The sequence below is a fragment of the Trachemys scripta genome, chromosome 9, assembly GCF_013100865.1.
Source record: "Trachemys scripta elegans isolate TJP31775 chromosome 9, CAS_Tse_1.0, whole genome shotgun sequence".
Lineage (NCBI taxonomy): Eukaryota > Metazoa > Chordata > Testudines > Emydidae > Trachemys > Trachemys scripta.
In genome coordinates, this window is record NC_048306.1 from 28581201 (window position 1) to 28603021 (window position 21821).

General features: G+C 41.7%; 1 long non-coding RNA gene across 1 annotated transcript in view; it reads right to left on the minus strand.

The window, feature by feature from the left end:
* Nucleotides 1-19221, minus strand: part of LOC117882556 — a 42623-nt gene extending 23402 nt beyond the window's left edge. Inside the window, exons 1-2 of the long non-coding RNA XR_004647039.1 lie at nt 19106-19221; nt 1864-1932 (exon numbers count right to left, since the gene is read on the minus strand). This is a non-coding gene — a long non-coding RNA (uncharacterized LOC117882556). The remainder of the gene's footprint in view (nt 1-1863; nt 1933-19105) is intronic.
* Between the last annotated feature and the right edge of the window lie 2600 nt (nt 19222-21821).

A 21821-nucleotide genomic window follows, 5' to 3' on the forward strand; every position in this document is an offset into this window, starting at 1 on the left:
GTGTGGATCTATATTTATTAGGACTTAATGTAGGAATTTTTATTTTATTTTTGTGCTACTGGAAACAATATTACATTTCCTTTGTTATAAGATTCGTAACACAAGGCAGCGTCAGTCTTAGATAAATCATTTATACCAATCTGGAAAACACTGCTAACATACCACAGTATGTTAATAGCTCTTTACAAAATAATACTTTTGAGTTCTACCACATCAATAGCTCTGGATATAAGCTACCCAATATTTCTGTCAGTGTAAATATTTCATACAAATCTTTGAATGCCTACTTACAGACTCATTAGTCTAGTTACTGTGGCCCTTAACTTTCACAGAATGTAAGAATGTACAATTTATTTTTATGAACATACATTATACTGCATTGTATTTCCATAGGGCATTGAAGAAATTTTAATTTTACTGGTATCAATTAGTTCTTTTAAAATCAGGTTAGAATAATTATGCTATGTGGTTTTCTTGAAAAAGCTTTATTGGTTTCTTGTAGCAATGTTAGCAGTGCAATATTGTATTTTCCACAAGGTACAATTATTATAAATTAATATGCATCATTGGATTACTGATTGTCTCCTCCTTTTACAGTTAGACGCGAGAACTACAAAGCTTAATGACCATGAACAAAATATACTTCTTGAAATGTAACAGTAATGTTTGCCTACGTGACTAAATATAAATATGTACAATGGGGACAAAATATACTGATTGATCTGAAGGCCAGTTAGGCAGTTTTATAACAACACTAACAAAAATCATCTGTATACTGTAGGATCTACAATCATAACTTGATTAGCTGTAAGTAAAGAATTCTGATCAGATCTAATGAAATAATGAGAAATTATAGTTGGAAATTCAGTTCTCTGCAAGGTTTCTGAGAAATTGGGGTGGGGAGCAGACAGCAAAACATGGGGAATTTTGGTATATATTTTTTTAAAATGGCACCAGATAGGGTTCCAGTGTAACTGATTTTTCATGGCAGCCTTATATGCCATTTTACTATATGATTGCAGGGCCAACAGACATCTGCAGAAAATTTTGGCAAAATCCACTGACATTTATATCCCAAATTTGTGGAAATTTGCTGGACGTTACTTTTAACTCATAAGCTATAAAGCATTATACTTTGGAGAATTATGTGTATACAATGTTTCCCTCCATAATTAGGAGGATCATGTATAATTTACCAAGTGCCTCATTATATTACATATTACCCCTTTCTGTGCTTTTTCAGATACAGAACTGAGCCTTGATTTGTTTTGAATACAATAACCACTCTTTCATGTTCCCACTGATCTTTTGTCTATTTATCTTAGAAAAAAATTGCAAAGTTAGTTTTGCACACGGTTAGCTATAAGGATGCAGCCATAAATACTGCAGCTGCAGAATGCAGTGGTCCATTATTGATCAATCTGCCACTAAGAAAAGAAAAATATGTTCCTGAAGAGTAAACAGAAATAATCAGTTTGCTAACAATGCAAAAGAGAGGCTGCTTGCCAAGTTGATACACACCTTTCTATTAGAAGTCTGGGTAGGATTGTTTTAGAAGACCTGTTACTTCATTAATTTTGTGAGAGGTGGTATGGTAATATCAAAATTCTTTTATCTGCTTTGCTAGGCAGATCTCAGATAAGCAATAGAAATAATCAAGAAGGATTAACTTGTTTTAAAGATGATTTTTTTTGCTCCACTATATGGTTATAAATTACCAAATATGGGTTTAGGCCACCTGTGCACTCCTTCCTTATTGCTAGATCACCCACAAGGGGCATCTAGCCTACTGCATTAAGGGCTCCCACCTGCAAAACGTTGAACAATGTGATCCTGATCTAGCAATGACTGGTGATTACTCACCTGAGGCAAATTAAGCATGTGCTTAGGTGGACTGGGGCCAGCGTGCTGAACAGCTTGAAGTATCTTGCCCTAAAAGTTGTTTCAAGTACAAAGATACAGTTTTGAAAAGCATTTTCATAGATAATCTGTTATGCAGTAAATTTTCAAATCACCTGCTATCCTTTTTACTTAAGCCAGGGGTTGGCAACCTTTCAGAAATGATGTGCCGAGTCTTCATTTATTCACTCTAATTTAAGGTTTCACATGCCAGTAATACATTTTAACATTTTTAGAAGGTCTCTTTCTATAAGTCTATACACCTCTACCCCGATATAACGTGACCTGATATAACATGAATTCGGATATAACGCTGTAAGATGCTCCGGGGGGGGGGGGGGGGGGGCTGCGCCCCCCGGTGGATCAAAGCAAGTTTGCGGTTTCACCTATAACGCGGTAAGATTTTTTGGCTCGAGGATAGCGTTATATCGAGGTAGAGGTGTAATATATAACTAAACTATTGTTGTATGTAAAGTAAATAAGCTTTTTAAAATATTTAAGAAGCTTCATTTAAAATTAAATTAAAATGCAGAGCCGCCCGGACGGGTGGCCAGGACCCAGGCAGTGTGAGTGCCACTGAAAATCAGCTCGCGTGCTGCCTTTGGCACACATGCCAGAGGTTGCCTACCCCTGACTTACTCTATTCAGGACTATATTATATAAATACAAGCTCTAGAATTATTATGGCGCACATTCTGTCTTCAGCAGCTTGAACAAAGTACTTTTTAAACCAATAACACATGGTAAAATAAAATGTAACATCTAATATGTGAGGCCTGGCTATTGTTTTTTTAGGTAATGTAGAGCTTTAGGCTCCTCCCAGAATAGAATCCTCAGTTTGGGCAGAAGAACATTGGATTAGCTTCTGCTGGCCTGGTTATATACACAGATGTGTTCTTAAGTAGGAGATCTGTATTCCTGGGACAAAACAATGTAGCTCTTACTCTCTTGTTTCAAATGCCGCAAATGACTTTACCTTAAGCTTATGTGGGGTAATAATTATAAATCTGCCTTTAAATGTTGGCAATTACTTCCCAGACTCCCGCTAAAAGAAGAAATTAGTATATACTACTTCCAGAAAACATTTTGTTTATCACAGTAACCAATGTATTACTTGTGACAAGTCTCACACACATAGTATCATATTTGAGTGCTTTAGCATGGCTACTTGCATCCATTTGCAATTATTTTGAGTATTTTAACAAATAAAAGTATAATTTGTATTTTTTTTAATTGTTTTAAATTGTATGCTGTGATGGAAAGATTAAGCTGCAATATAATGTTTTGTCACTAGGTGGCACTGTGTGAAGAATACTGAAGCACATCTTTAGGGAGTGCTGGGTACAGGCTTTTTGGTACATATTTTTACAATAAAGTTGTTGTTGCTAGTGTCCATTTTGCCTCTGTCTTTGTGGCTAACCTGACGCTTGCTAAAGTTACTAAATAGTGTTGGGTACTATGGGCAGTTTTACACAATCATATCACAATGGATGCCTACCTTACAATAGAATTAGCAGGTGTCCGGCTGGTGGCGCATTGGGACTAAGGTAGGCTCCCTACATGCCCTGCCTCCATGCAGCTCCTGGAAGCGGCTGGCATCTCCCTGCAGCCCCTAGGTGCAGGTGCGATCAGGGAAGCTCCGCGTGCTGCCCCCACTGCTAATGTGGGCAGCGCCTGCAGGTGCGGGCAGCGTGCACTGCGCAGAGCTGCCTGACCGTGCCTCCTCCTAGGGGCCAGACGTAGCAGTTGCTTCCAGGAGCATCGCAGATCCAGCGCAGACAGGGAGCCTGCCTTAGCCCCGTTGCACCGTCGACTGGGAGCTGCCTGAGGTAAGCACCGCCTAGCCAGAGCCCACACCCCAGACCCCCTGCCCCAGGTCGGAACCCCCTCCTGCATCCAAACTCCCTCCCAGAGCCTGAACCCTGTCCACATCCCAACCCCCTTCACCAGCATGGAGCCCCCTCCCGAGCCCACACCCCAACCCCCTGCCCCAGCCTAGAGCCCCCTCCTGCACCGCGAATCCCTCATTTATGGCCCCACCCCAGAGCCCGCAACCCCAGCTGAAGCCCTCACCCCCTCCCACATCCCAACTCCCTACCTCAACCCAGTGAAAGTGAGAGAGGGAGGGAGGCTGGAGTGAGTGGGGGCAGGGCATCAGTGAAGAGGCAGGACAGGGGTGGGGCTTAAGTGAAGGGGAAGGGCATGGGTGTTCAGTTTTGTGCAATTAGAAAGCTGGCAACCTTACTTTACAAAAATCTTGATATAAAATGTGGAAATTTCATGACCACTTAAACTTGAGGATTCACTGTGTGTCAAATATTATAGTTCTATGGATCAGTAGCTACCTCTACATTATCAACTAGAATTAATTCTACACAGAATCATTCAAGCGTTGAAATTTGGAACATTTTAAAAACCTAACATACGATATTCTGAATAACATTCTCAGTTGGCTTGTGGGTCAGAGACAGCTCATCATTTTAATGAACATACAGTCATCCAGCTAAATGGAGACTCAGTCTGTTCTTTTGATGAGCACACATACAGTAACTCCTTTTGATGCTGATACTTATTTATGCTTGTAGAGGAAAGAGAACCTCTTAAAGCTGAGACTTAAAATAATATCTAAGAATTCTATTTAATCACCATTGTAAATGTCACTTTTCAAATCAGAGTGACTGCTGATTTTACTGATTAAATTAGAAACTGAGTCTTCATTTTACCGTAGGCAATATATCACTTGCACCAAAATGACCTTTCTACTTCAGTAACCTATTCAATAGCCAACCAATAGTTTTTCAGAACATGTACATGCTCCTTACTGTTAATCTGATGTTTCGCTGTGGGAGTGCGGTGGCTTACATAGCAATTATTAGTAACAAATGGGTCAGTACATCATGACAGAAATATAAAACATTCAACTACTTTCTGGCACCCATCTTTATGGTTTAGATTTTCCTCGAAAAAGTCTTGCTGAAACTTCAACTAATTTTGGCTAAATTGGATTTTTTTAGGGGGGGAGGATTAAAACTGTGATACATTCTGCTGTCTATTGGTGTTTACCAAAGCACAGTCTCTGTACTTACCATAGTGGAATCACATGGAATTCTAAGAGCTCGTATTCTATCCCACACTTTAAAAAAAAAAAATCATTTCACTGGCATGGGAAATCCCATATGTTGATGTTACAAACTCCACCAAATCCTTTCCTTTACAGAGGTTAGCAAGATACATTGGGTCCGTAATGTTTTACATTGGTTACCAATATGTTCTCAGAAATTAGTATTGCATTTCAAGGACCAATATCAGTACATCACACAATTCCAGCTATTGGAAGAAAAAATATTCTACAGAACCTTCACATTTTTGGCATCACCAATGTTACGACATCTACCTGAGCAAATAATTACAGTGAGATGAGAAATGGAAGAATCTAATTGCAACTCAATCCCATCCCATTGTCAACCAAAGTTTGGATCCGAATCTGAGTCCTAACTTCACCAGAGTATGTGATGGCTTTTCTAGTCCTGGCATATCTCAATTTGAAATTATAGTCATGATTGAATAAACAAACTACAGAGTGGATTTCTTTCTTTTTTTTTTTTTTTTTTTTTTGGCAGGGGGCTACTTAGCAGGAATTTACTTGCTTACTAATCTCTAGAACCAGTAATGGGGATATTCTCCACATTTTCACTAACTGCAAGTGACAAGTGAACTGTTTAGAAGGATTGTAACTCCTGACTGTTGGACTTACTGGAACTTAATGTTCAATATCTTCTGTTCAGTTTGACTGGAGGATTTTATTTCATTTATTGTTGCTGCAAACAGGATATGGCACATAGAAGCATTTTTTTCACTTTAGTGGTCTGAAAGCTAAATTAAAATGCTGACAAAAAGAAAACCAGCCAAGTGGTGTGAGGGTTGATAAAGTAGGTTGGTTTTATTGGAGAAGTACAGCAGAGTTAGAAATACTGAAGAAGCAAAAATCTGTGATCTGGCACTTCCCTTTCTCTCACCCCAAATGAAAATTAAGAGTGTGAGAAAATTTACGGTCTAACATGACTCAATGGCTATAGTGTTCACAAAAATAAGACTTCTAGAAGCTTATCTGCTCACTGTCATTTTATATTTTTGCTTTAGTTGCTCAGGCTTTTTTATTTGGGGGAGGGGGAAGAGGGCTAATATTTCATCAGTCTCAGAAAAGCCACTTCCAGAAGTATAAATTCACAACCCTAGTTATCTGTGATGTCATTGTGATGACACCCTAGCAAGTAATCCTTCTGGATATTGTACTTTTGGGACATCAGAATCCAAAAAGACAGCACCCACAATTCTCCAGATAAGGTTTGGTTGGATAATAAAAATATCCACTCAACCCATATATTTCAAATTTTTTTCTCTGCTTCTAGAGATATTAAAATCATTTTTCTAACCCACCAAGCCCGTGTCTGATATAGAATTTTTTAAGTCTTTCAATTTTCTAACTGTTCTTCTATAAACTCACTGGGTTCTATTATGCCCTGACTTAGATCCGGCTCAACCCGACTGCTCTGTTCAAACATTTAGTCTTAAGTCTCTAAATCATAGATGTAGCCAATTATTTGAATTAACTTTATTTTTAACTTGATACAGTCTTTTAAAAATTATTTTGCTTCCCTGAAGTCCAGCGGGGGAGGGTAGGGGAGGGAGGCGTGGAGGAGGAAGAACACTTAAAGCAGTTACTATTAATAATATGGTAGAACCAAGCACAAATTTGCTGAGCCAATGTTTTTCAGATGAATTGCCAGTTTGGAATATTTTTGTTGCAAGCTGGAAACTTATATCTGATAACAGAAAACATAGGAAATATTTCCTAAGATCTTTCTATGAACAGTATAGCTATTACTCATATTATATAATTTCTAAGGGACATCCAAAACCTTGAGATAATTAGAGAGTTGGATAACTAAAACTAGGGGGAAGATCTTCAGATGGCATAAATTCTCTTAGTTCCAATTAGGGTGACCTGTACACAGCAAGTGTGAAAAATCAGGATGGGGGTGGGGGGCAATAGGAACCTATATAAGAAAAAAACCCAAAAATTGGGACTGTCCCTATAAAATCGGGAAATCTGGTCACCCTAGTTCAATGAAGATATTGGATCTACACTGATTTTCATCATCTGAGGAGCTGAACCTAGGTGTGTAAATTAATTTTAGATTTAAGGGCAGAAATATTTTGGACAATCCAGATAATCAAGTTTACCTATATAATCAGAGTTCTCTTTCATGTTCGCATATGACAGGGGCTTTTATATCATCAGTTCCTGTGCTTTCAGGGCTAGATCCTGCACCATTTTAAGTCAATGGTTAAACTCCCATTAACTTCAGTAGGGACAGATCAGGCACATATAGAGATTGCAGTGTCTAACACTACATTTTAACCCAGAGGTAGCGGCCTTACTTGTTATTTAATGAGAATTAATGCTACACTTTTTTATGGTATTTTCTTGGCTGGCTATGGGATATGTTCATGGCAGATGCGCAGGATTTACTCTACAGAATAAAGGTGGTGCTATAGCAATTAGATGCTTGTAGTGGGGCAGCTGCCCCACACCCAGAGAGTATGGGCTGCGGCAGGCCAGTGGGCCTGTGCAGACAGGGAGCCAATGGGAGAAGGGCTTATTGGGAGCCAATCAGGGCCCAGATTGGAGGCAGCCAATCAGGACCAGGCTCAGCCCTATAAAAAGGCTGCTCAGGGAAAGGAGAGTCGGTCTGTCCCAGGCCTTTAACAGGGGAAGATCTGTCTCCAGAGCAGGGAGACTAGTACCGTGGACAGCGCAGTGAGCAAAAGGGAGCTCTAGCCTGAGGCCTGCCAGGCTGCAGGCCCTGAAGGGAAGGGTCTAGTGGGTGCAAGGGGCCATAGGGGAACCGGCCCAGGGAAGTGGACAGACGGAGGGGAGAGAAGGAGGACAGCGAGGCTGCTGCCAGAGGGTCCCTGGGCCGGGACCCAGAGTAGAGGGCAGGCCTGGGTCCCCCCCTTGAAGTACACCCGGCCATTGACTGTAGGGAGCGGCCATTATAGACCACGCCAGATCCCTGACAGGAGGGATTAGACTTTGGGGTGTGTGGTTGACCACGGTGGCTGGACATAGAGACTGCTGATTGACACCCTTCCCAGAAGGGGGTGTGGAAGAACTAAAGGGCACTGCCGGAGGGCAGAGGTCCTGAAGAGGATGCCGTGAGTTGGTGAGCGACGTGGGCTCAGAAGCCAACCGAGGCAAGACAACAGGCGGGATACCACCAAGAGGGGACGCTCCACTGGACTGAGCTAATTCCTGGAGTAACCAGTAGGAGGCGCTGCGGTGGTGAGTCCCAACCTTGTTACAATGCTATACAAGTGAATGACAAAGGTAAGGCAGAAGGGCATTAGATACTACTGACTTCATAGGAGTCAGGAGTCAAACTATTGCACTGAAGAGAATTTTCTGTTTCCTTTCTCAACTTTTTCATATTTTTCAATTTTTAGACACAGTTTAGGTCAGGGGTTCTCAAACTGGGGATCAGGACCCCTCAGGGGTCGCAAGGTTATTACATGGGGGAGGGTCATGAGCTGTCAGCCTCCACCTCAAACCCCGCTTTGCCTCCTGCATTTATAATGGTGTTAAATATATTTTAAAGTGTTTTTAATTTATAAGGGTGGGTTGCACTCAGAGGCTTGCTATGTGAAAGGGGTCACCAATACAAAAGTTTGAGAACCACTGGTTTAGGTTGATTTTGATTTTACAGCATAACTTCCAAACCATTCTAAACCATAGCCATTAAAGAGTTTGCTACTTCACTTGTTCTAAGATCTAAACATCATCAGCATTATAGGAATGCTTGTTTACAACTGAATATGTTTCCTGAATCTTCCTTATAAAGTAAAGAAGATCTTGTTACCACTCTTAATTTGACACACACATGCACTTCTGAGCAAGCACTGCTGTAATGGAGATGATTTTAGGTTTCATAGCCTCCTTATTACTACACTTATTACATTCAAGTCTTCTATGAACAAGTGTGAATCACTACATCAAACCACTTCATAATAAAGTATGTGTTCAATGTAGTTACATCTAGCTGCATAGCCAAATCTTGCTCATTTCACTCATACTCATCCTGTATGTGAGTCGCACTAGAAGAAATTGGCCAAAATCTGTTTGATATTTCAGTATATTTCACACTTCAGACGTGAAAAATGTGCATATAATGTGATAATCTTTTACTGAGAATGTGCCTAATAATGTTTCAATTGTTGTTGTAAATATTTTAACACTTAGCATTTACACAGTGATTTATTCCATCTTCAAACTGCTGTACAAATACTTAAAATGGAAAGTATTTTATACAGTATCTATAGAAAGTAAGATGAAAAATTGTTGTCTTATGCATTTTTGTGTGTATTAAAAGTCCATTAATCATTTTACTATATGTATATAATCTAAATATTCTGAAGGAAAGTTTGGGTGAAGCTAAGCGAAAGAATTTCTTAATATTTCCAAAGTTGGGAACCTGATTAGTTGCCTTTTTTAGACAGCCAAGTTACTGTACCATAACAGAAATAAGGCTAAATTCCATTCTCAATTACACATCTACGTCCCATTGTAACTAATGGGTTTTTAGGTGTGTGGCTGAGCGCAGAACATTCATGGAAAAGCCTATTGGCATTCTCTCCCTAATAAACCAGTAAGGGAAACACACTTCAAAGCATGTAACATTCATTGATCATGTGACTGTTCTCTGTTGTAGTGATATTATGTTATTAATTAGAGTTGTTAGAATTACATTAATTTAGATTGTAGGGTTTCAGCTCCATTTCAATGTATTGGACTGACTCAGAATTCCAAAAAAAACAATTGACTACTTATTCATGGAGTTGGGTACCATCTACAAAGGCAAGGATGATAGTCCTACAATAATCTGGGATGATAAAATACTCCAACCAGAGGTGTGGTGTTTCTCTTCCTAAAATTTTACTCGTGCATGGGTTAATGCGGCCTGGATATTAAATAGGAATTTTTTCAAGACATTGTGAGAGGTTGGAAAAGGCAGATTTTGCCAGAGAAAGCACCATATTTTTGAATCCATTGAAAGCATCATCTGACTTTCTTTCTTGCTGTGGTGTGAAATTTTTTTTAACACAATTCTTCTTGTCAACTGATATTTCTACACAATACCTGAGGAGTTAATTATAGGGAAGACTGTCCACTTCAGGAATTTAAGTCTATGAAATTGCAGGCTGCATCAGCAAAACAATTTCAAGCTACAACTTTTTTAAGCAGCAGGCTCCAATTCAAACCATATGGCAAATTCTCTCTGAAAAAGTCAAATCTTCAGCAAAGTATGTAAATAGTGTAGATATACTGATATCTGCTTGCTAGAAATTGGAACCCCACTTAGTTAGCATTCTAGGCTCTTTAAGTAGAGGTTTGACACAATAAGTTTCTAGGCACCAGAACTGGAATAAGCCCCTATTCTGTTGGAAAGCAAACAAAGGGACTACTACTATCATACTACAATGGTAACACAAGCAAAAAATTCATCTTTTAAAATGTATGTAAATGATGATGAGTGAAGAAAAAATGTTTTGATTAAAAAATAGACACATTTTATACTTCAGTCTGTTCTCCAAAAACGAGAACAAAGAAGGAAGAAGTGTGGAAAAAATAAGAAAATAGCAAAGAAGATTTTTTTTGATTCTTCACTTTCACAATTGCTTGACACATTCAATTACAGATTATGCTAGCATGGACATTGAAAATCTAAATTCTTAAACTTCTTTAAATAAAATAGAGGTCAGCCTCAGAATATTTCCAACTATGGAGATTAAATTGGTATAAGAGACTTATATTTTCTGAATTGATTGTGACAAAAGAGGCTGGAACACCAAGGCCTACTTCCTCTCTGAAATCCGGAGGCTTCTTTTAGACACTTGGGATGTCCATAGGTTTTAGCTAACTGTTTTCTTATTCAGGGTCTGTGTCATAACCAGCGATGACATTGCCTGCCTAGTCATAACTATGTCAAAGTCTGTCATAGGGAAAAGGGTGGGTTTTTTTAAATAGCACCGGGGGGGTTGTTTTCCAGAGTTGAGGAAACTGGTCAGAAGCACAAGTGAAAGGAGAAGACAGAGTTTACTTAACTTGCAGTGTGGTGTAAGCAAAATAAAATGTTTACAAAACTAAAAACAAAACCCAAAGTGGCACTAACCAGGGGTGTGCCAAACACCACCACTCAATCATTTATTTGTATGCTGCACCTCTTATCCATCTCCCTTCATGTTGCATCTGTTTTTACTATTTAAATTTTAAGGTTTCCAGGTCTGAGGCACAGATTAATAGATTTTTAAAGCCAGAAGGGACCTGTTATCAGTCTGACCTCCTGTATAACACAGGCCATAGAATTCTCCCCATTACCCTACTGAGTCCAATAACTTGTTTGACTAAAGCCTAACTTCCAGAAGAAATTGAGTCTTGTTTTGAAGACATCAAGAATCCACTACTTCCCTCGGTAGTTCATTTCTATGTACCATCACTGATAAAAATATGTACTTTATTTCAAATTTTAATTTGTCTACCTTTAACTTCCAGGCATTGGTTCTAGTTATGCCTTTCTCACTAGATTAAAGAGTGTTTTAGTATCTGGTATTTTTTCCCTGTGTGGGTGTTTATGTATTGTGATCATGTCACCTCTCAGTCCTCTCTCTGATTAACAAAACATATCGAGTTTTTTAAGTCTCTCACTGTAAGGCATTTTCTCCAGCCCTTCAATCAATTTCTGTGGCTCTCTTCTGTACCTTCTCCAATTTTTCAACATCCTTTTAAAAATGTGGACACCAGAATTGTATGCAACAGTCTAAGTATCACTATTGCCACTCACAAAGGTAAAATCACTTCTTCTTAGGATTGCCTATCCTCCAGGATTCTCTAGGAGTCTGCAGAAATTAAAGATTAATCTTTGTCATGTGATGAAACCTCCAGGAATATGTTCAATCAATATTGGCAACCCTACTTCTACCTCTATTGCCATTCCTGTAGTCATACATCCAAGAAGCCTATTATCCCTTTTTGCCACAACATTGTACTGGGAGCTCAACATGTTCTGTTGCTTGAGTCAGAGCTTTCCAGAATAGTCTTCCATTCTGGAGGTAAAGTCTGTGGTGTTCTTTTGTTCCCGGATATACATCCTTGCATTTGGCTACATTCACATGAATTTTGTGTTAATGAGCCTAGCTTACAAAGCAATCCAGATCACTCTGTATGACTGCCCTGTCCTCATGATTATTTACAACTCCACTTAAATTTGTCATCTACAAATTTGTTCAGCAGTGATTTTATAATTACTTCCAGATCAGGTTTTAATTAAGGATAGATTAGAAATAAGGAAGAGGGGAGCTTTGCAGACAGGAAGACTGTTCCTAGGGTAGGGTTGCATCAAGAAGCATATGTAAAAATGAGTGTCTAAAGCAGTTGTGGGCAGCCTGTGGCCCGCGGGCTGGACGCAGCCCATCAGGGTAATATGCTGGCAGGCTGTGAGACAGTGTTTACATTGACTGTCCGCAGGCATGGCCCTCACAACTCCCAGTGGCTGTGATTCGTCGTTCCCAGAAAATAGGAGCTGCGGGAAGTGGTGCGGGCCACAGGGATGTGCTGGCTGCCGCTTCCCGCAGTTCCCATTGGCCGGGAACGGCGAACCGTGGCCATTGGGAGCTGCAGACGGTCAGTGTAAACAAACTCTCTCTCAGCCCACCAGCAGATTACCCTGATGGACCGCAGGTTGCCACCACTGGTCTACAGGGAGCAGTAAGAAGAGGATTGAGAAGATCCTAGTGGGAGGAAAAGAAAATTTAAATTAGTGTTACAAATAGGCAAATGTGCATGGCCTTGATGGTAAGAATAAAGAATTTGAATTTGATGCAGTAAGAGACAAAGCTTAAATAGATGATGATGATGATGATATTGGAGAGGAAATGACTTCAGTGGCAGTGTTTTAGATAACAAACATCCTTTGCTTGCCCTTTTCTGACACATACACACTGTAACGGAGTACTTTGCTGCTCGTCCCAAAAATCAGTCAGAGACCGCTTGATATGCAAGCACCAGTGCCCTTTTATTCAGTTCACACTACTATTTATATACAGTCCATTCCAGCCAGCTCCCTGGGAGACAGCTAGCTTCTTTGGCCAGCTGGGAACTACAGCCACATGCTCCTCCCTTTCTTGTTTCCCCTTCCCTTCCCCTCTGCTTCCTTCCTGCCAGCTTTATATAGCCTCCTGGCTAACAAGGCCCGCAGGTGTTTTTTCCTTAAGTCCTTTGGCGAGCCACCCTCTCAGCCAGCACCAATTAATACCCCTTAATTGGAGCTGGGCTAATAGGGGCCTGGCCACAAGCTTTTTGGCCAGCACCCTGTTTTTTTATTTATTTTATTTATTTATACACAAACTTTATGTAAGCAGCGCTTTAGTAAATGTGTTTAAAAAAAATTAAAATAGGCTTCAAAAGCCTGTAGCTCTTGAGGTCCATCTTGTTATCCTGCTTCATTGTTGTAGTTTGAAAATATTTTGCAAGTCTTTGTGCATTTTGATTCCATTATTCTATAGAGAGCATTAGATTATTTGTTCCCCAATAATGAAGGAACACCATCTCCTGTTGGTGGCCCCATCAGCTTATTCTTTACCTTTATGAGTTTGGTAGGTGGTGAAGAGAGCTTTTTTTCATCTCTGAACTTGAATCACATATTGTAGTTTAAATATATTTTGAATCTATATACTAACATACAACTATAACTTATTTTCTTACTGATCATCTCATTCAATTTTTTCTTTTTTATAAATTAAAGTAGTATGAAAGCAAACATTTTCCCTGACTTTTGCAAAGAAACTGAGTATATTCTATTTGCAACAAAATAGGAAAGCTTTCTGCATTGTTTGTAAGATGCAATCTTAGTTTCCTAGAGGTGAAGTTTGCATAATGTCTCTGTAGCATTATCACTCCAACAGGAATCCTCTGGCTTTGTTTTGGAAGTTAGTCTGTCCAGGGAATGATTCAGACTAAATTGTATGGTTGAGTGTGAGTGCTGGTTATACAATTTCAATTCATACTAATAGTTTCTCTCTTTCTTATGGTGAAAACAATTACCATTTGATGTTTTAATCAGAAACTTAAAGCTGTGAAATCTGAACTTAATAAATACCTTATATAAAATAACATTATTAAAAGGAAAAAAAATCTATACAAAGAAATAATTACCTGCAGGCTATGATATATTAAAACTGTCCATATTGTGCAGACAATTACTTCAATCCCTGTACTGGAGTGAGATCTTTGTGGAGGTTGAAAAATGTTCCACTTCTGAAATGTTCATAATGTGAAGTGGTGGTGGTGCGGAGGGTTTGTTGAAGATTATTGAATTTGGATCAAAATAGTTTGCAGCTAATAGGAAGAAATCTTTTAAAGATGCTTACATTAAAAATCATCAGTGCTCAAACTACTGGGGACAAGCATTGTGCTTTGAACCATGGATCTGAAGACTTGCAACTGGGATAAGAGTGGACCATAAATAAATAGAGTGCTTTTGTGATTTCTTTTCTCCCCTCCTGAAAAAAGCTCAGCAGAAGTCTTTTTACTGTATTGGATGGGTTCAGCTTGTAAAAACTGTCAGCAGGAGATACTGACTGAAAGCGGAACATGGAATACTTTGGAGGTTTCCTCACAGAATGCAGATTTTTTGCAGCAAAATACGGACAATCCTCATAGGAAGATTTTGCTCACATTAATAATGGTTCCCATAACTGAGACAACTGAAAGGCTCTCTGTTATTATCTGAAGATTTATTATTCCTCTGATATTTCTTCAGAGATGTTTTACTTTCCATTGTGTAGTGTTTCTTTTTTAAATTTGTCATTTTCTCCCTTGTATTGATGCCAGCTACCAGCTGTGATTCTAATTACAAGGGTGTGTGTGTGTGTGTGTAAGTACATTATTAAAATTGATTTTAATACACTACATGTGCCCAAGACATGCTTATGTGTTATCTAGAAAGCTGAACATCTCATTATGATACAAGTAATATGCATATTACTCATATTAATGAGTGTTTCTATACCGGTAACTGCTGAACTTTCTTTTTACCCAATGAAAGTTTCTCATCAACATGAAATTTGAAATATTTGGGCCCAAATCCTACGAATGATTACCAACAAGAGTTACTTTACACAAGCCCCTCCATAATGAACTCACATGCATAAAGTTATTCATGTACATAGGTGTTTGCAAGACTCGGGTCTTGTGGAGTATCAATACCTTTCAAAAATCCTAACCTACCTTGAAGAATAATGCACAGTGCAGAGTAGTCTAATTTGCTCATTTTAAAGGTATATTAAACACTTTTATATTGTATGTTGCTCTCTGTACTTGACATTGTCTCTCTTTCTAGTTAGACTGAGTCACTTGGATGCCACTGGAGCAATTTGGGATATATGTAACATTCCCATATGCTATAAAACAAAAACACGTTAGTTTTTTTAAAAGGGCAAACTTCATCAACAATTGTCATGGGCAAACTGGAGATTAATGTAATTCCAGAATCCTTACTCAAGCCTTACTGTATATACTGAGTATCAGAGGGGTATTTTCTGGCTAATTTATTTGAAGGACATGATCTAAGTTCTCCTTTTTTTGTATGTTAACATACAGTAATGCAAATTCTTCTACTGGGAAATAGACACACAAGTCAAGAGGTGCCCTATTCAAGAGTACACAATTGATTTAGAAGCTGACATGCCATTTCAAAAGTGAGTTGGGTATTTAAGAAAGTCAATGAGACAAGCACTAAGGAAAGCTCAGGAAACAAGCACTAAGTGGTGGGATCACATTGTCATGCACAGAGCTGGCTCTAAGTGGTGTTTGTTTGTTTGTTTTTTGCCACCCCAAGCAAAAAAATTTCTGGCTGCCCCCCACCCTAGCCCTGGGCTCTCACCATGCCCCCCCTATTAGTGCCCTCCCCCACCCCCTGCCACCCCAGCGCTGGGCTCTCACCCCACCCACACCTCCTGCCACCCCTCCCCCCCACCAGTGCTGGCTCTGCCCGCTCCCCCCTTACCTCCAGCTGGTCCAGTGCTGGCAGGGTCGGGGTAAGCAGTGCGGCTCCCGGGCTACGCCTCAGCCCAGGGTCCCTCCAGCCAGGGCTCCCGCCTCCAGGACCGTCCGGGACCCAGGAGGGCAGAGCCAGGGGACAGCCCCGGCAGGGGGCTGAGGAGCTGGGGCAGGGTAGCCTCAGAGGGAGCAGAGCCCCAGAGAGCGGGATGTTGGCCCTGCACAGCAGTGCCCCACCCTCTATGGGCCCACTGCTGCTGCTTCTGGCTGCCCTGCCACAATCTCTGGGTGGCTCGGGCCACTTCTCTCAAGCCCCAGCTGTGGCACTGGGGAGCAGCCACCCTGCGGCATCTGCAGGTGACTCCATGCGCCCAAGGGTGGCTCCCGGCCCTGGTGCAGGCGCTGCTCCCCTGTGGTGCAAACCACAGTGGCCCCAGGGCACAACGCGCTGCTGCTGCCAGGGCTGGCTCTAGGCTTTTGCCACCCAAAGTAGCAGCAACAACAACAACAAAAAATGTCCGGAATGCCGCCCTTGAAAATGTGCCGCCCCAAGCACATGCTTGGTTTGCTGGTGCCTAGAGCCGGCCCTGGTCATGCACATATAAGATGATGACCAGTAGCTGCAGAACTTTCAGATAAGGAAAGCCACATTCATGAGACTGTGTGATGAGCTTGCCCCAGCCCTGCAGCGCAAGGACATGAGAATGAGAGCTGCACTGCCGTTGGAGAAGTGCATGGTGATTGCACTGTGGAAGCTGCCTACTCCAGACTGCTAACAATTGGTTGCTAACCAGTTCGGAGTGGGAAGGTTGACCGTTGGACTCATGTTGATGGAAGTGTGCAAGGCCATTAATGGCATCCTGCTCCAAAAGACCGTGACTCTGGGCAACGTGCGTGACATTGTGGATGGCTTTGCACAAAATGGGTTCCCTAATTGTGGAGGGGCAATAAATGGGAGGGGCAATAAATGGCACACACATGCCAATTCTGGCACCAGACCACCTAGCCACCAAGTACATTAATCAGAAGGGGTATTTCTCAATGGTTCTCCAGGTGCTTGTAGATCACTGTGGACACTTCACAGTCATTAATGTTGGCTGGTCCGGAAAGGTTCATGACGCACGCATCTTTCAGAACACTGGCCTGTTCAGGAAGCTGCAAGCAGGGACTTTCTTTCCGGACCAGAAGATCACTGTAGGGGAAGTCGAAATTCCCATTGTGATCTGGGAGACCCTGCCTACCCCTTAATGCTGTGACTTATGAAGCCATACACGGGGCACCTTGACAGCGGCAAGGAGCGGTTCAACAACAGGGATGAGCAAGTGCAGAATGACTGAGTGTGCTTTTGGCCATTTAAAGGCCTGCTGACGCTGCCTATATGGGAACATGGACCTGGCCGATTACAGTATTCTTATGCTTATAGCCATGTGCTGTATGGTCTATAATATTTGTGAAGGGAACGGTGAAAGCTTCACTCAGGGCTGGACCATGGCGGTTGAGTGCCTGGAGGCTGACTTTGAACAGCCAGAGCCCAGGACTATTAGAGGGGTGCAGCGCAGGGCCATAAGGATCAGGGATACCTTGAGGCAGCAATTTGAAGCTGAAAGCCACTAATATTTGTTGCTATGCTCAGGAATGCAGTGCTTGTAATGCTAGGAGGTGATTGTGATTGCTGCAGATGATCCAATATGAAGGTTTAAGATAATTGCAGGCCTCTGTTTGCTTTCAAATAATAGAATAAAGGTTGCTTTCAAACCAACACAATTCTTTTATTAAAAAACAGGAGGAGAGAGTCAAACAAAAAAACACATCAGCACTGAGGGGGATGGGAGGAGGAGGAGGTGGGGTCCCAGGGCAGTTAAAGATTTGTGTATGTCCAGGGATCATATCCAACCTTCTTTTAGAGTACAGTGCAGCGGGCACTGTACTTCAGCAGAGCTAACCTGCAGAGGGATGGATATTGAGTGCAGTGGGTACTGGGAGTCCACAGTGCTGGACTGTAACGGGGGAGGAGTGGAATGCCGCGGGTACAGACTGGAGCCAGGAGGTTGATAAGAGTATGTTGGTGGTGTCTGGGGGGCTGATGGGAAAGAGTTTTGTGACAGTGGCTGCAGGAGAGGGCAGGCGCAGAGCTGCTCGGTTTGCAGTGCTAGTATTGCCTAGAGTGTGTCCGCTTAGTGCTCCATAACATTTAAGAGCCTCTCCGTGGCTTCATCCTGGCATGGCATGTTCTTTCAGTCCCTCTTCTCACTGTTCTGCCACCCCCCCAATTCCTGTTTTTCCGTCGTGGAGTGCATAGAAAGTCTTCCTTAGTTCTTTGTGGCCACTTTCTAATTCTGCGCAGTTGGTTATAACCAAGAGGGAGACTGGGCTCCCAAGGTCATCTCAGTGAAGCCAAAACTCAACATTTTACAGAAGCAGTATTGTTTGCAACACACAGAACACTGATTCAGTGGTTTAAAACACAGCCAGTATTCTCATATTTGTCACTAACTGGCTGACCCCAGGCAAGCACACATGAGCCGCAAGCCCCCCAAAATGGTGAGTAGCTGCAGGGGCAGGGTAAATCAGTGTTCCCAGATCCTGCTGTACACTGGGCACATGGCTCTTGGGGAGAGCCAGCACTGTACGTGGGCCTGATAATCATTCCTGTCCCCACATTTTCCACAGGCTGTGTTCATACTCACTGCTGAGGGTGAGAAGGGAATCAAGGGAGGGTCTTCTCAAAGACTGCAGCTTCCTCCCTGGCCCTTATGTGGCTCACCTGTGTGCAGCAATGGTGTCCCGTGTCTCTCCCCCCCACCCCCCTCACATGATGGCAGAGTAGCACAGGAAAGTTACTGTTAATGGGCGAAACAAAGCGGCTCTGCCAAAGAACCTGCGGCAGTGGATTGCCCAGTATCTCCATGAGTTTCCTGGAGATCTCTGAGGAAGATTCCCATGAAGTGAGGGAGTCAATCAACAGCCTGTTCTGCGGCTCAGAATAAGCATGTGGTAATACACACATGTCATACAGACACAACCCTCCTGTTGACCCTTTCTGTCAACCCCCAACAACTTGCTTCAGCGATTCTCAAAATCAAATCCACTTACCAGGGGTCTCCTCTCTTGTTTGCACTTTGCCTCTGAGTTGTCCTCTGCCTCTGGATCCCCCTCCACATCCTTGTCCAAGATTTCCTCCTCTTGGCTTGGTCCACTCTTGACTGGCATGCAAGCCACCAAAGTATCCACAGTGGTGGGGTTGCCACCAAGTATTGCGTCCAGCTCTTTGTAGAACTGGCAGCTTGTGGGAGCAGAACCAGAGCGGCGGTTTGCCTCCATGCCTTGTGGTAGACGTTCCGCAGCACCTTCACTTTGACCCTGCACTGTAGTGTGTCCTGGTCATGGACACTTTCTGTCATGCATTGTGAAAATTTGTCCATAGGTATCATAATTCCTACAGCTGGAGCGCAGCTGGAACTGAACAGCCTCCTCTCCCCAAATCCTGATGAGGTCCAGCAGCTCAGCATTGCTCCAAGCAGGGGATCAGCTGGTGCGTGGAGCAGGCATGGCCACCTGGAAAGATGTGTAGAGATCACTGCATGCATCACCGAGCAAACAGGAAGGAGGCTTTCAAAATTCCAAAAGAATTTATGGCGTGGAGATGATGCTTGGTCACCTGAGGGCAGGGCAGTAGAGTTCAAACCAATGACTAGAAAGGCAAGAACAAGCATTATGGGACACCTCCCAGAGGCCAATTGCAGTGCTTTAATCGACCAGGGTGTTTACACTGGCACTGCGGCACTGTACCCCTAGTGCAGAAAGCTCTACGCCTCTTGTCGGGGTGGCTTTTTTTACAGCGTTGCAACTGCACAGTTTCTGCTTGGCTGTGTGTACACCTCGGGTTACAACGCAGAAAGCTGCTTTAATGCGCAGAGACTTGCCAGTGTAGACAAGGCCTTAGATGACACTCAAACATCTAGAGTAGCTCTTCATCTGAATGATGGACATAAACAATTGTCTTGAGTTTATGTGAGAGAAGCAACTTGCACAGGAATTATGAAAAGATGTTACCTGGGAAATTTGTATATTTCTTTAAAAATCCTATCTGATCTTTTATTTGTGTGTGTGTGTACACATCCTAATATTTTTCCAATGGGGTATTTGGACATTAGATCTGGTTGCATGATGGAAACATCTTTGTGAATAATTATTTGATGGAAAAATGCCTACATTTTCAAGGAAAATTGCTCACAATAAATAAGCTACAAAGTTCTACTGGGCAGTGAAATATCTTGTTTTAAAACCCCTTGATGAATTGCCTCTTGCATTTATATACCCTCTCCCCATATGGGCCCAATCCTGGATTTCTTATTCAGGTAAAATTCCTGTTTAAGCCACCTAATGCCTAATTTTATTGTTAGTAAATTCCTCTTTGAGGAATCTCCTCCACACAGGATCATATGTTGCCCTCAGAATCCAGTAAAATGAAAGCTTACATTTTAAGAACACTATGGTGCTTTGGTGAAATTTGGAAAATTGCTTCAGTGTTAATTTGGGACAGAGGTAGAGATTTTTGTCGAGGGAAGTTATTGTGTCTCAATTTTAGCTGTGGCACTTGTGTAACATAGATGTGGACTATTTTGGACTGAAGATTAGTGAGAGAAAAGAGAGTGAGGAACTAGTAAATTAAAGTCAGTAACTTTAAGCCACCACAACATAAAAAAGAAGTAATGAAAAATGGAACATCTCCCAAAATGCAGGTGCACAGCATGACAGTCTCTTTGCCAAAATGATAGATAGTAGAAAACTGCTGTGAATAGCACCAGCAGCATAAGACTTGTGAGCCATTACTCTCCAAGTACCCATTAGTGTCACTAAAAGTGACTAATAAGAACTCGTGTTAGCAGTCTGGATGTTTGTTTTTCCTACTGACATTCCTGTTGCTCTGCTTTAGGTGAGTGGACTATGCTGGCTCTTTGTCCCTAAAGCCTCTTACTCCATATAGCAATGAGATTATATTGAAGGAATGACCTTTGATTACCCGGAGGAAGTATTTGTGTATGAGGGCAACAAACACTGAGATGCATGCTTCCTTATTCTTCCTGGTGGTGACCTAGTAAAATAATTTGAGGAGTAACTCTTTTTTGAAATGACACAAGTTTAGACAGGAAATAAATCTTTTCAATGAGCTGTTCTGTGCTTCACATTACTTGTGCTACATAAATAAATTGATCAGGATGTGACACTATGCCCCATATTCTTCATAGAGATATTGTTATGATATGATTATAGCATAACTAAGATGTATTTTATACCAGATGGGTCATGTGAGGTATCATTGAAAAGGTTATGATTTACTGAATATGATTATCCTATTTGTGTGCATGTATCATTTTTGTATCTGAAGTTAGGAATATTGTCTAAGTATCTATTACAAATGTGTTTACACCTGGGGAATGCCCACTAGACAGAATGCAATCAGTCTGTATGGCCGGTTGGGAAGGGCCATTAGGGAAAATAATAGGTCTTTTGAAGATGCTAATCACCCACTGAGAAGTCTTCCTGGGGATGCTACAAACAGCCTCTGAGTTATGGCTGCAGGGTCATGTGATCAAGTCACCTGATACTGGACTCCATGATAATACTAGTATTTTTTCCACTAACCGGGGATGGGGGCAAATTGCATGAGCTTACTCTGTACAATTCTCTGTGCAGCGTAAGACGGTATAATTTTGGGTTTGCACTCCAGAGGGGGGCGGGCACTTGAGAACTGGGCTGTTCCTTAGCTGAGCCATCCCATGCAGAACTGACCTCAGCATCTGTGTGT